Genomic DNA, 16,022 nt, shown 5'->3' with positions numbered 1-16,022 from the left:
GGTGGAAAAGGGAGAAGGTGAAGATGTTATGATTTAGATAGAAGCTTGGAACCTATGGACCTTCTACAAAACAATGAAGACACCAAGGCAACTTTCACCAAAGCAAGAATCTAATGACTCCACAAAACTAGCAACACAAGAACTAGAATTGCATAACTTAACATTCAATCTAAGCTCGACAATAGATTAAAATGCAACCACAAGGGATTTTGATAAATCTTCAAAGATGAAGAGGAATGCTCACAATGGAGTCTTTGGTAGGTTTACAAAATGTTCAAAGCTGCTAGCAAAAACCCTAGACATGGGTATTTATACTAGAGGATAAAAGTGCTAAACAAAAGAGTCAAAAAGAGTTCAAAACGCAAGTCGCGCAAAAAAGCCCGGTCGGGCGTTTTTACTCATACAAAAGGCCCGGTCGGACCAAAAACTGTCAGAACACCCGGTCGGGTGTTTTCCCGTTGCAAATCGCCCGGTCGGGAGTTTTCTCTGGAATCCTCCAAAAGCACTATCTTTGTCTTCGAAAGGGCTTCGCGTGAGTATCTTGCACGCCCCCATCGGAGTCCGGATGAGAGAGTTATGGCCATTATACGAAAGGCGCGCAGTGAGGAGTAAATGACTCCATAAGAAACGCTTGGACGGGCATTGCTTCCGTTCCCTCCTCCAACGAGGCCTTGAGCACCATGCTTAGTTTCCGGTTTTTCCCACCAGAGCATTATCTTCGGAGGAGCTTAATCCACGGATGAATGTGTTTAAGTTGTCTTGCATCTTCTTTGTCATCCCCCTCGTCATTGGTCGATGGATGTCCTTGGTGGGATTGATCAAATGATGTGTGACTTGTGGATTCGCATCATCCCCCTCTTCTTGTGAAGGATTTGTCCTCAAATCCGGATCGAATCTTGAGACGTCATAAGGGCTCAAGTCAGAGACATTGAATGTAGAACTAACATTGTACTCACCCGGTAGGTCGATGACATAGACATTGTTGTTAATCCGCTTCTTGACTTGGAATGGCCCATCACCTTGTGGTGCAAGTTTGGATTTCACCTTGTTTGGGAAGCGAATCTTTCGGAAGTTCACCCACACCCAATCACCGGGGTTGAAAATTACTTCCTTACGCCCTTTGTTGGCCACTCTCGCATTGTGCTCATTCTTCTTTCGAATATTCTCTTGGACCTTGACATGGAGATCCTTCACAAATTGCGCCTTTTGGGCACCATCTACATCACAAACAAAAGAAGAAGGCAAGGCCGATACCGCAAGGTCCATCAGGGTAAGAGGATTAAATCCATACACAACTTCAAAAGGTGAGAAACCGGTAGTAGAGTGTGTTGTGCGGTTGTAAGCAAACTCGGCATTTGGTAAACAAAGTTCCCAAGTTTTCCGATTCTCACCCACTAAAGCTCTAAGCAATGCCCCTATAGTGCGATTCACCACTTTGGTTTGGCCATCGGTTTGGGGGTGGGCGGTGGTGGAGAACAAGAGCTTTGTACCTAGCTTAGACCAAAGTGTCTTCCAAAAGTAACTTAGGAATTTGACATCCCTATCACTCACTATGGTTCGGGGAACCCCGTGGATCCGTACCACTTCCCTAAAGAAAAGACCGGCTATGTGTTTGGAATCATAATTCTTCCTACATGGAATGAAATGAGCCATCTTGGAAAACATATCCACCACTACAAAGATACTATCATTTCTTGCTTGGGAAGGGGTAGGCCTAATACAAAATCCATTGACAAATCAACCCATGGGTGTGTAGGGGTAGGAAGTGGAGTGTAAAGACCGAAGTTATTGGTTCTAGACTTAGCTTGTCGACACTCAATGCACCCCCCACAAAACCGTCTCACGTCTCTCCTCATTTTGGGCCAATAGAAATGTTCACTCAAGATCTCATAGGTCTTAGCTACCCCAAAATGACCCATCAATCCCCCAAGGTGGGACTCCCTCACAAGCACCTCCCTCCAAGACCCTTGAGGGACACACAACCGATTTCCCTTGAACAAATACCCCTCATGTTTATAAAATTTCTCAAAAGAACCCTTTGCACAAGCAACAAATGTAGATGCAAAATCATGATCATGCTCATAGAGTTCCTTAAGACCATCAAAAGCAAAGAATTTAGATGCACATATTGCAAGCATATGACTCCTCAAAACAAGAGCACCACTACCATGCATATCACCACAAAGTATAGCTAAAGTAGGCTTACGTGATAAGGCATCGGCAACAACATTCTCCTTTCCTTTCTTGTACCTAATGACATATGGGAAAGTCTCCAAGAAAGCACTCCACTTGGCGTGTCTCTTGTCTAACTTGTGTTGACCACCCAAGAATTTGATGGACTCGTGGTCCGTGTGGATGACAAACTCTCTATGCATCAAAAAGTGTTGCCAATTTTCCAAACATCTCACAATGGCATAAATCTCTTTATCATAAGTGGGATAGTTCAAATGAGTTTGATTGAGTTTTTCCGAAAAATATGCAATAGGTTTCCCTTCTTGCATCAACACTCCCCCAATCCCTACCCCACTAGCATCACATTCAAGCTCAAAAGTTATCTCAAAATTGGGTAAGGCAAGTAAAAAGGTGCATGCGTGAGGTCGTGCTTTAAAGTATTAAAAGCATGCTCTTGTTCCTCTCCCCATTTAAAAACAACATTCTTTTTCACAAGATAGTTCAAAGGAGCGGCTTAGGTTGAGAAGTCTTTCACGAACCTTCTATAGAAACTAGCAAGGCCGTGAAAAGAGCGTATCTCACTAACATTCCTAGGCGTGGGCCACTCCTTTATGACCTTAACCTTTTCCTCATCTACCTTGACACCATCTCTCCCAACAACAAATCCAAGGAAAATTACTTCATCAACACAAAACACACACTTAGGCAATTTAGCATACAACTTGTGTTCTCTCAAAAGCAAAAGTGCTTCCCTAAGGTGCCTAGCATGCTCTTCAACATTGTGCTATATATCAAGATATCATCAAAATAAACCACAACAAATTTTCCTATCAAAGGTCTAAGCACATGGTTCATCAACCTCATAAAAGTAGAAAGAGCATTAGATAAACCAAAGGGCATGACTAACCACTCATACAACCCAAATTTAGTTTTGAAAGCCGTTTTCCATTCATCACATTCTTTCATCCTAATTTGGTGATATCCACTAGCAAGATCAATTTTTGAAAAACAAGTAGCACCACACAAATCCTCAAGCATATCATCAAGCCTAGGTATGAGATGCCTATACTTAATGGTGATTTTATTGATGGCCCTACAATCAACACACATTCTCCAAGAGCCATCCTTTTTTGGCACAAGTATAACCGGCACGGCACATGGAGAGATAGATTCGCGGACTAAACCTTTGGCAAGGAGTTACCTCGACTTGCCTTTGCAATTCCTTGGTCTCGTTCGGATTGGCTTTGTAGGCGGCCCGGTTTGGTAGAGAGGAACCCGACAAGAAATCCATTTGATGCTCAATTCCCCGAATTGGGGGAAGCTCGTTGGGGAGCTCACATGGAAACACATCCTCGAACTCCTGCAAAACAACTTTAACAATATCCGGGACAAGCTTAAGGTTAGTGTTAGTCAAGCAAATCCGCCTTGGAATGGCGAGTAGCAATGGAGAGTGGCTTTGAAGTGCCCACCCAAGTTCGGATTTAGTGGCTATGAGACACTCTTTTCTCTCACGGGGTCTTTGGGTGTCACTCTTGTTGGATTTGGAATTCCTCTCACCACCCCCACACTCACTTTGCTTTTTTCTTTCACTCTCTTGCCTTTTTTTCTTTCTCTCGTTCTCTACTCAAGTGTTTATGAGCTTCTATGATGTCACTAGGGGACGAGGGCTTCAAACGGATCCTCTTCCCATGGGACACATAAGAGTATTCATTAGTGTACTCGTTCTTTGACACCTTGCTGTCATATTCCCAAGGCCTACCAAGAAGTAAGTGGCAAGCGGACATGGGAATAACATCACAAAGTACCTCCTCTTCTTATTCCCCAATCTTCAATGGTACTTGGACTTGGGCCGATACCTTGAGATCCCCACTTTCACCCAACCATTGGAGTCGGTATGGGTTTGGATGTCTCGTCACGGGCAATTGCAACTTTGCAACCAACTTTTCGCTCACTACGTTGGTGTAACTTCCTCCCTCAATGATCACAAGGCAAGTCTTGGATTGAACTTTACACTTCATATGGAAGATATTGGAACGTTGCTCTACACACTCATCTTGCTTAGGTTGGGCACTTAACGTGCAGAGGACCACAAGATTGGTCACCCTTTCGGTCAACTCGTCTTCACTAGAGAACCCAATATTTGTGTTTTGGCAAGACTCACCCCTTTCTTCCTCATCCGCTTCATCCTCCTCCTCACTATAGATTTGGCCATCCGTCCCAATTACCATAACTCGTTGATTGATGCATTCCCTAGCATAGTGGCCAAATCCCTTGCATTTGAAGCATTGAGTTCTTCTTTCACCGGTTTGTGGGGCCCCTTTGGTTGGTGGAGGGGCCGTTAGTGCTTTCATTGGAGTTTTTGACAAAGTGCTAGGAGGGGTGGGTGCTTCTCCCTTCCTTTGAGGTGTGTTCCACTTGCTTCCTCCTCCCCCACCCGAAGTAGGAGTAAAGGTCGCCTTCCCCTTGCTCACGGATTTCTCCTTGCCTTGCCGCTCAAACGTCTCGGCAAACCCGAGAACCTCATTCATGGTCAAACCTCTCATGGCTTCAACTTGGACCTTGTGCTTGAGGTGCACATTAAGCCCGTGGATGAAGCGGTCTTGGGTGACCTCTTCGCTCTCCTCGATCCCAACTCTCCCCTTGAGTGCTATCAACTCATAATACTACTCCATGACGCTCTTACTCCCTTGCTTTAAGTCTTGTAGCTCTCCCCTCAACTTATGATAGTATGATCTAGGCACGAATGTAGCCCTCATTAGATCGTTCAACTCGACACATGTTCTCACGTCCCCTCGCAATGCTGCCCTCCTTTGCCTCATAAGGTCGGACAACCAAGTGTTGGCATGTCCTCGAAACGCGGTGATAGCTAACTTGACCTTATCCTCCTCCGAGTAGTTGTGAAGGGAGAAAATCTTGTCTACTTGAGACTCCCATTCTAGGTACGTGTCGGGTTCAAACTTCCCATGGAACTCAGGAATAGTGTGCTTGAAGTTCCTTGAAGGGTCATCATACCTTGGCACCTCTCCTTCATACTCTTCACGATGGTTTCTCCTTGGCACTCCATTGAATCTATGGTTACCACGGCCTCCCCCTCTCCCATTTTGGTTTTGGAAAGGCATCTGCCTCCAATATTCTTCATCGGTATATTCATGATGACTCGGATGATGAGAATACCCGGCTTCACTCCCTCCTCTAAGATTCCGGTAACTCCCGCTACCCGCCTCGGCTCGGTGTGTAAGTGGTACTGAGGCGGAGTGGTGTTCGACCCGATCCCGCAATATAGCCACATCCTCAAGTAGGATGGTGAATTCCCCTTGCACGGCGTTGATGTCGCCTTGCATCTCATTCACTCTTCGATCAACTCCATCCACCTTATCCAAGAGCATTGTGAGTAGCTCCTTTATAGATCCCTCGGATGACGACGCGAGGACCGGCACATCATCTCCTATAGGCGAGTTTGGCCTAGAGGCTCCATTTCTAGTGATCGGTGGTATCTTGAGTACCTACAAACACAAATTTTGCAAAAGACTAGGGACAAGTCCTTTTTGTTAGTAACACAAAAAAATGCACTCACCCGAGAATGGAGGTTTTAGTGAGGAGCTCACTTCCCACAATGAAAATCCCTTTTCCCCAAAAATCACACCCAATGTCACTCGAAAGGCTTAGAAATTTTGGTGGCTAGGATACTCTCCCTCACTTGCTCTCAAGATATTAATCCACAAGGGTAGCACAATTCACAACTAAGATATGCAACTAGGCAAGTAATTACTAGTTCTAGAAGCCAAAAGATAAGTGAAAGTAAGGTGCTAGCCCAATGAGACAAATCAACAAACACTTTGTGTGCAAAAATTTCACCCAACAACAATAGACCCAACAATTGATGTAATTTTGGTCTACAACTTTGGAATAATCACATTGACATACCCAAAAACTGTCAAAATACCCGGTCGGGCGTTTTCCCCTTGCAAATCGCCCGGTCGGGGGTTTTCTCTAGAATCCTCCAAAAACACTATCTTCGTCTTCGAAAGGGCTTCGCGTGAGTATCTTGCATGCCCCTATCGGAGTCCGGATGAGAGAGTTATGGCCATTATACGAAAGGCGTGCAGTGAGGAGTAAATGACTCCATAAGAAAAGCTTGGACGGGCATCGCTTCCGTTCCCTCCTCCAACGTGGCCTTGAGCACCATGCTTAGCTTCCGGTTGTTCCCCACTCGAGCATTATCTTCGGAGGAGCTTAATCCACGGATGAATGTGCTTAAGTTGTCTTGCATCTTCTTTGTCATTCCCCTCGTCATTGGTCGATGGATGTCCTTGGTGGGGTTGATCAAATGATGTGTGACTTGTGGATTCGCATCAAGAAAAGTAAAGGACAAGGCAGAGAAAACAGACAGATCGCAAATTTGATCCTAACTACTAACAAACTTCATCTTCTTCAGGAATCCAACGGGAAAAACAAGATAAAACAGAGTAATAAACATCATGAAAACAGAGCAAGTTCAAGATCTGAAATTAAACAAGGGATTAAAGACTAAAATCAATAGATCCAAACTACTGGGCCTAGCAGATGCGAGAACAACAGTAAAAATGCCATAATCATGCAGATTCAATTCACCACGTATCAGATCCACAACTCCGACTCATAATCCCTTCCAGATCCAATTGATCCTACTCAACAACATTCAGATCCATGAATATGAACTCCGATTCAAATAACTCCTCAACAACAACAACACAGATTCAACCAATCTCAACTTCAATTCAACAATCAATTGCGAAAAGCATCCAAAATTAGTAAAACAACATCAAACATTAGAAACCATAATAAAACAGAAAGTAGAAACTGCCATATCCACGAGAACAATATCCAGAACACAAAACAGTAGGCGAGCTTCCGGCAAGGAAGTTCTCGGCGAGAATAAACAATGGAAAATAAAAGCAAATTGTATCTTCGCCCTCGTAAGGACGGTGTTACACCACAGAAACTAGCTACGAACCACCACAGTACCCGGAAGTCACCCCATAAGTGCCAAGTGCGTGTAAAGTGAAGTGAAGTGAACTATGGTTAGAGAGTGAAGCTAAGGAGACTAAGTGTAAAAGATCGAAAAATGCTAAAAAGGAGGCTCTTCTTCTAAAAGGGGTCGTCCCTTTATATATGCAGCAATCCCTAGGGCACTCTCTCTTCATAATTTGTCTTTTTTGCCCTTCTTCTTTATATTTGCTCCTTGCTCCATTTTTATATTCTACCAGCATTCATTTTCATCTCCTCGGTCTGGTAAATTACTGGCGTTTTCACTTCTTTTTCCTCATTTTCCCTTGCCCCTGGTAATTTATATGCGCTTCCTAGGTCCGGCAGATTTTTCACGCACCTGAACTTAGAAACGGACATTAGTGCACCGAAAACAAAGAGTTTTGATCTAAAACCAATGCATTAAACGAGCCTTATCAAGTCTCGAAATTGCGTCCATTTTGAAGTTGGATCAACGTAATCTATGTAATCATGCAGTATATACTCTTTGTCAGGGAAGTGAAGAGTCCTCTCATTCAAGCTCGACTTCTAAAGGGTCAGTATTCATCTCGTGGCGAATGAAATTATGTAGAAGGAAGCACACCATGATCAACCTGATTTGTGTCTCAATTGGGTAAAACGACGCACTTCGTAATATCCCCCAACGCATCTTCAAAACAGCAAAGGCTCTCTCGATCACGTTCCTAGCCTTGCTATGCCTCAATCCTCATATTAAACAGTTCTTTCGGGTTCTTGGGATGCGCATTACCTACTCCCCATTCCTTGAGGTGGTATCGAACCCCTTTATAGGGCGTCAAGAATCCGTTACTGTTCGCATATCCATTATCGCATAGATAGTAACATCCTGGAATAGTCGGGAAAAAATTAAAATAGTACATAATGTAAAACCCAGTAAATCATGGCGTTCAACCTAACCTCTTGTATACTATCAAAATCATTTACAAATCACAAATTATACGTTGTGGAACCCTTAGCTCGTTGTGTCGCGCCACGACATCCCTGAGCACCCTAGAGTCGCCTGCGAAACCCTCCCACCCTGCCAGAAAATATACGAACGTGATCACAGACAGCCAATTTGTTCGTTGCGATAGAGCCCTTTCTAGTGAGATAACGGGGTTTATCCCTGCTACTTACCAGGACATTGATGTGTGTGGAAAAAATAGGTAGGTGATTAACATGCCGAATGAGGATCACAAAGTATCTTGGTTTGTCTTGGATAAAAACACACCTTGAACCATTTCCACCGATGGGTAATGCACTCATCGGGTACGAGGGTAGGCTTCGTCGGGAATACACCATGAAGACTCAAAACAACACCTAAAACAGTATTGACATAATGTGATACTGTGGAACCAGACCTCGCAAAGCTGAAACGAACAACACAGTTTTTATTGTGATGCGCCAACATGCCTACAAACATGGCCACAAGTTCTTCGATGCCTAGGCATTTCTCTATTTTTAAACCCCACCGCTCCGTGAGGATTCGACACAATCTCCCAAAGGTGTTGCGATCCCTTTTTAAGTTAGCCATGCAGTCTACATCGGTGATGTAGAGGAGTCTGTTCAAGTACTTTCGTTGATCCGGAACCTTAGTTAGCCGTTCATGTTATACGATCCTAAGCCTAGCACGTTTTGTGCCGGCTCGGATGTAACGATGTACGAGAATAGTGCTCTCTACCCAGTATAAATACATGATGTCTTCGAGCATCATGTATAATTGGTAGTAATTGTCAGATGGATTTCTCATCCCTTGGTTGGCCTAAATACTCCATACAAATGTAGTATCATAAGTTCCTTTGTAATCAATCACAATCATACATAAACACAGAATTAGCACTGAAACATCAAAGAACTTGAATACTCATGTTTGAGGTAATTTATCAAACATGAAGCCATTCTACTTCGGCAAAGATTGAGGACTGAATATTTGCTCATCAAAGCACACAAAATATAACACAAGTATGAGTTTGCAACAACACAAATGCATCTAATGCGAAGCATGTCGATCACCTTACCCACATAAGTTTTGCAGCCAAAGGTCAAGAGTTGTTTGTGTTTGGAATTTCTACAAGCGTTGCTTGACCGAGGAGTCTAGATTGAGAAACACAACATCGGTTAATGAATTGATAAAACCACATTCGAGTTACAGACCTTCTTCTAATACAATTTAGATGTGACAAAGCAAACCCCTTCCCTTTTCCCTGATTTGAGGAAGCCTTGGGATTTTCTGGCTAGGTTTCCCGGTCACGCTGAAAACAACCAATTGGCACGGTGAAAAGGGAGGTTTATCAACGCATTATAATACATTAGTAATCGTCAACACCAAATTTGGCGTTGAGTAGAAATGCACAGAAAAATTAGGGCTCTTCATCATACCTACGATACGACGCACGTAAGGCGTCAATTTTGTTTGAAGGACCCAACGGGGGACATGTTGTCGGCAGTATTTGGATTTTGTTAGAGGCGCAGTGAGAGCTATGTGTGTGTCGTCTTTCCCACTGTCTAGGGTTGCGAGACCTTCAGTCTTGGTGAGGGGGGAAATGGTTGCTAAAGAGGGGGGTGTTAAAAAATGAGGGGTAACTTGGGAAATGCGTAGCTCATTTCTTGATGTCGGTTCCGATGCGGAATAGAAAACCGTGTAGTTCCCACTATATTAAAATGGACATTTATTCATACAACAATGCGGGCTTTGCCAAATGCTCGGGCCTTGAAACAATAATTAAGACACACCGAACACACGAAATTGACCAGAATAAACTTCGTTTCTGTCCATATCAGACACACCGAACGACTCCCAAGTATTTAAATTCCCAACATCATAAATTCCAATTATTTAATAAACTAGATCAGCCCATGGACCAAACATTATTAGTAGTACTACTTAACTAGCTATACGATTAAGTCCAAAAGAAAAGTCAAATCAACAAATACTTGATACTCCCACATCACTACTCTCTCATTTTTTTATCTCATCTCAAAACAACATCTTTCTCTCTCTCTCTCTACAGCTCACGTCTCTCTCTCCCTCAATTTTTCATCCAAAGACATGAACAAGGTATCCATCTCCCTCACTCTACACGTCTATACTCCCTTAACCAACACATGTATATGTATATCAAGGAAAAGGAGTAAATAATACTCCTATATACTCCCAGCCATAGCCACACGTCTTCTTCATCAACCCAAAACAACTCTCTCTCTCTATAGTTATCAAAATTCACTTCTCTCAGTCATCTTCTACAATTTACAAAACCGGAAAATCCCAACTTCCATCTCTTATTCATCTCTTCCTTATCCAAGTTCTCGCTCGCCGCTGCTTCTGCAATTCCCCGGCGTCCGTCGGCATCAGCGTCTCCGTCGTCGCCGACTGAAATCACGATGTCCGGTTACGTTTTCCCCTTTACCCTTTAATTAAGTTTTCTTTTAATTGTTATTCAGAGTATTACATTTTGTAATTGGGAAAAAGGCTATGTTGAGAGCGGAAAAGTAAATGCGAGGATGAAAACGAAATAACTTTGATTAAACTAAATTCAGAGCAATACAGCGTGAAATTGAAACTAAGCTAATACTTCAGATAATAAGAAAGCAAGTAAAACCGAGAAGAATCTCGGCGGGTAATTTAGGAATACGCCGACAGATAACAAGTGTTCTGCAACGCTTCTTTAATTCCCCTTTCTAACTACGCATTACTTTATCTAAGCTAAGCTAAGCTATTCTATCTACGCATTACTTTATCTAAGCTAAGCTGTAGCTGTATAGGTCGGCAAATTGGGATTGCGCGTCGGGGTCATCATAATCGGCTTGAAATACGAAGCCATAGTTATGTTGTGGAGGAGGGGGGTCTTCTGACTTGGTGGGTAGTGTTATATTTGGTTTCATATTCGGTGTAGAGAGTGTGCAAGTTAAACTCGAGGGTTTGTTGGATAATGGACCGGTCCGGGCGGGTTATTTGAAATGTTTCTGAGAGGTCTACTCCAAATTCGTCACTGGTATCAGATTGGAATGCTTAAAGGGGGCCAAGATCAATAGAACTCAAATTGTTATAATAAAAATCTAAAATCCTAGAGGTACCGGCTAATTTCCATTTTGTATCCAGTACCTTTGCAATCAAAAACACGGTTGGAATCTCACTGAAATACTTAAGCCATTTTTCAATCATATAATATAAAACACACCTTAATTCAGGTGAAGAGGAAGCATTTTTCATTGCAGTTTTAAAACCAAGTGATATATACATGCAATGCTCTAAAACACGAACAGCAGTACAGTAATAAACACCCGATAATTCGACAGTAGCATTTTTGAAATATTTGAACAAATTAAATAAAGCCACGCTATGTTCCCAACAACTATGTGAAAGATATAAATCATGAACGAGATAGGTTCTATAAAAATCATATAAAGAATCTTCATGCGTCAAAGTAGAATTCAGACAATCATATGTCGAATTCCATCTATGAGACACATCCATAGTAAAATTCGTATATCTAACATTCTTTTGATGGCAATATTTCTTCCATGCTTTGCCAATAGCCAGCTTTTGATGGATTAATCTAACTGCACTTCTAATAGGACTAACATGCTTTTGCCATAATTCAAGCGCATCTTGTACACATAAATTTAAAATATGACATATGCATCTTTGATGAAAATACTTACCTCCAATTACCGGAGCACAAGCCGCAATCAAATCGCTAATACTTGCGGTGTTTGCAGTTGCATTATCAAAACCAATAGAAAATATCTTGTTGCATAATTGAACTCATTAAAAACTTGTATAATCAAAGAAGCAATTTCGGGTGCAGTGTGTGGAGTTTCAAATTCTCTAAAACCTATTAAACGCTTGTTTAAAGTCCAACTATTGTCCACAAAGTGAACCGTAATGCCCATGTATGAATGCCGGTTAAAACAATCAGTCCACACATCTGAGCAAATGTTCACTTTGTGGCCCAAGTACACTAAATAACGTGATAATTCAACATTTTTCTCTGCCTAACGGTAGATCGGTGAACGGTCATTTGCCCTATTCTTTTGATAGCTACGTTTAAACCACTTTGCATAGTAACCTCCCCCGATTCTTGGCCTTTTATCGCCTTTTGTACTTGCTTGATCAGTTTGGCCTTGCTGCCTTGGTCAAGCGGCATTCCTGCATATTTAACACTTGTTTTGCGCGATAAACCGATCAAGCAGCATACATTTTACCCTTAAACCGATGCATGAAATGAGCCTTATCAGCGTCGTCCACTTTAAGGTAACACAGTCAGTTCTAAAACAAAGGAAAAGCATAATTTCACAACCCAGATAGGCTTTGATTACCTATCGCGAAAGGCTGCAATGCCAGTCTGCATATTTCTAAGCTTTACCGAAATCAGATGATATTGGTGTGGTATAGCACTGAACGGATCTAATAGCAAGACATGTCTTTATGCTATCTACTAAAAGACGGGGTCTTGATAAATAATCATTTCTTAATCAATATATTTAGCATTGAACATTCGTTATTGATTATGCATTACTTTGATTTATCAAATGGTGCGGATTTTCGCAACCCAATAATCATGATATTTTGGGTAGTGTTGATTAATATCTAGCGGTGCTAGGATTGCTATTATATTGGAACGTGCGTCTGGTGAGTCTGGTTTAATAATGTCCTCAAGTGGAGCTCGTTTTATTATTCGGAACCTAGCTAGTTGGAATTTTAATTATTCTATGATAATAAAAAAATGTTTCCTGAAGTCCACTGTTGGAATTAAAAAGATATTAATTAATTAAGTCTATAGAAGACATTAATTAATTAATTGACATTTATATCTTAAGCGTGGATAATAACCTTTTAAAAGTGGAAACCCAGATTACTTGTAATTTTGGATTTGGATGGGTAATACAATATTATTATTTAGTTGCTGATAATAATATTCTAATATAAACTTGAATTAAATTGTGGGTTCAATTTAATTAGAAGAGCTAATTGGGTGCGGCCACATCCAACCTCCATACATCCAACCTCCATAGATCCCTGACTTAGCCCAATATGTAACTTAATATAAATAGTAGAATAAATGATAGACATAAGAATAAGTTTATTATTTTTGCTGAAATTTTCGTCCCCCTCTCTCTGAAGGAGTTGGAATTTCTCCCTTTCCTACTTTGTGTGGGAGTTTTGTCTTCTTTATTTAAGTCTTGGTATTTTGATATGATCAGCCCACCTGGTATCGAAATACAGTTGAGGAACCAGTCAGAAGATTTGTGGTCAAGTATTGAAGATCGTCACGTAGAGAAGTAGCAAGCCATCTTCGATTCTTTGGAGAATCAAGAAGGTATAATTCCGTCTCCATAGAAAAGCATGTTTTAGGTTTCAATTAATTAAGAGGATGTTTTAATTCAAGTTTTGAGCATGATACATGTGATAATTGCGCGAATAGAATTTGTCTAAATAATATGCTAAATAGATCTAATTCTCCGATTTATTTGTGCTTCCGCTGTCAACACCATCAGATTGAGTGTCACAAGTTTTCCTTTTCGTCCGTCCAAAATTTAGTGTCTCATTTATTTTTACTACTTTTAGTAATGATCCAACTTTGCTGATCCAACTGCTTAAAGGAGATTGATAGGTCGCCTTGTCTATCTTTGTATCACACGCCCTGACATCACCTTTGTTGTGAACAAGCTCAGTCAGTACCTATCAAAGCTATTCGCAGATCACATGCTTGCTGGTGAACGTGTTCGCAGATATTTGAAGGGCACAATGGGCCATGATCTTTTTTATTCAGCTCGGGCAGATCCCTCCTTGAGCATTCTCTTATGCTGATTGGGCCGGTTGTCCGGACACTAGAAGATCTATCTCCAAATTCTGCTTGTTCCTCGGCACATCCCTGATCTCATGGAGATCAAAGAAGCAACACACTGTGTCAAGATCCTCAGCCGAGGCTGAATAGAGGGCAATGGCTCTTGCTTGCTGTGAAGTTGTGTGGATTATAGCTTTACTCAAGGATTTTGGTTTAGAAGTAAAGAAGTCGGTGCCTCTTTATTGTGATAGCCAAGCGGCCGTGCACATTAGCACAAACCCTGTGTTTCATGAGCGCATGAAGCATATTGAAATTGATTGTCACACCGTGCGTGACAAGATAATTGAAGGAGTGATCAAAACCGTCCATGTTCACAACAATCTACAGCTAGCTGACATTTTCACTAAGCCTTTGGTTGTTGCTCCCTTTAACACTCTATTGTTCAAGATAAATTTCAAGAGTGTCTATACTCCATCTTGAGGGGGCCGATTAGAATAGTTCACACAGCTAGCTCGAGATGATGGAAGAAGATCGAGCTCAAGTGTGAAGATAAAGAAGTGCCAGCGGTTTTGGTAGTTATTCAGTTGAGTAGTTAATTAGTTATAGAGCTTTCATCCTGTGCTTTTCGTTGTATATGCACCGCGCACCGATCATATATAAGGTGCCTTGTATGTATTGGAATTCATTCAATAAGATTCAAGTTTTCTCTCCCAGAATATCTTTCTCTTTTCTATGCAACTCCATCATGATCATGGAGTTTCTCTCATAGATTTGTTATGCAGCTCCTTCTTTGAGCCTAATTTGATCTTGTTGTCTCTGAGGTGGGAGTTTTGTGGACTCTGCAACATATGTATAATTTGATGGCATGTGGGGAGTTCAAATTCATTTTGATTCGTTTTGTATTAAGTTCTTATGGCCATACTTAGTTTTTACTAGATTTTTGCATTATGTGGTACATATTGCAGTCCACCATATGGTTAATTGCTCTCAATTATAGGTTCGAGAAGCAGTTCTGCAAGCCAATCGGTGTCCATGAAGAAGAAGGTCGTGAAGTTGATGACCAAACCATTGCGTCGGTGTGGAAAATGTGTCCCCATGACTCTAGAAATTGTGGCAGACAATAATTCGTTTCGAAATACTTGAAGATTGTGTTAATTCGTTTCGAAGTACTTGAACATTGTGGTCATATTTATTTTTAACTTACCAGCTTGCAGTTTAACTCCATCAATATTACTTTATTGAATTTGTTCATGATTAGTTTATTGAACGATTGCAGATTTGTTCTCGCAGTATTGCTTACTATTGCTTTGTGATTTGTTGTCTTCGGTCAATTACATTAGTACTTGAACAATACAATACTATTAATTGGTAGTTATATACTATTGGTCCGAGATTACATTCCCATTAATTGTTTATTGCTTCCTAAATGGTTGAATTTTTCAAGCGTCGTAATTGCACTGCAATGCTTCACATATTGCAGTACAAAAAGAAAGTATTTCATCTTAAGGTTTCCAAAAATCATAGAATTATATGCCATCAAACAAGTATGCAACAAAGAACATTCAAATTACGTCACCAACATTAGCTACACCAAAATAAAATCGTCTTGTTTTAAGTACAAGTAGTCACCAAATCAAAACATCAGTCAAATCATCTACACAAAAAAAACAATTCAGAAACAAAACCATGTTTGAAGAAGACAAAAGTTCAATAATTGGTCACAGTTTGTGGTAGTCCGTGACCATCTTGTCAACATCTATCGGTCCCTTCTTTGTCCCCTTCTCGAAGTGTTGTACAGTATTTTCCACGAAGGAGCTAGAAGGACTTAGATTTCTTGTTTGTTAGGTCGCATTTCCATTCGTTGAAATTCATGTCCATGTATGTCTCCATATGATGTGAAATGCAAATCCCATAACACGAAACTGCAAGATTTAGTTTGGTAGAATGCAATACACAAGTTAGAAACTTGAATACGCTCATAATGGTATGCCCGACAAAACTGCAAATACATGCACTTAAGTTTGCAAAACTTACTATCAT

At 41.2% G+C, this 16,022-nt stretch overlaps 2 long non-coding RNA genes across 6 annotated transcripts; one reads left to right on the top strand and one right to left on the bottom strand.

Annotated features, from left to right (window-relative positions):
• Positions 1-6,166: 6,166 nt before the first annotated feature.
• LOC121787376 lies at positions 6,167-9,762 on the bottom strand. 3 transcript variants are annotated; one of them, XR_006047472.1, is made up of 3 exons: positions 9,574-9,762; positions 8,113-9,446; positions 6,167-8,041 (listed from the first exon to the last, which is right to left on the bottom strand). It is a non-coding gene; the product is annotated as an uncharacterized LOC121787376 (long non-coding RNA). The 3 variants fall into 3 exon arrangements; XR_006047471.1 differs by having other exon boundaries at positions 6,167-8,233; positions 8,332-9,446; XR_006047473.1 differs by having other exon boundaries at positions 6,167-8,956; positions 9,213-9,446.
• A 447-nt stretch (positions 9,763-10,209) lies between these two features.
• Positions 10,210-15,206, top strand: LOC121787378. Of its 3 annotated transcripts, none has more exons than XR_006047477.1 (4): positions 10,210-10,577; positions 13,399-13,514; positions 13,809-14,803; positions 14,980-15,206. It is a non-coding gene; the product is annotated as an uncharacterized LOC121787378 (long non-coding RNA). The 3 variants fall into 3 exon arrangements; XR_006047476.1 differs by having other exon boundaries at positions 13,798-14,803; XR_006047475.1 differs by lacking the exon at positions 10,210-10,577 and having other exon boundaries at positions 12,719-13,514; positions 13,798-14,803.
• Positions 15,207-16,022: the final 816 nt, after the last annotated feature.

This window comes from Salvia splendens, chromosome 22, assembly GCF_004379255.2.
Source record: "Salvia splendens isolate huo1 chromosome 22, SspV2, whole genome shotgun sequence".
NCBI lineage: Eukaryota > Viridiplantae > Streptophyta > Magnoliopsida > Lamiales > Lamiaceae > Salvia > Salvia splendens.
The sequence above is the reverse complement of the archived record's forward strand: the minus strand, read 5'-3'. Positions and strand labels throughout refer to the sequence as shown.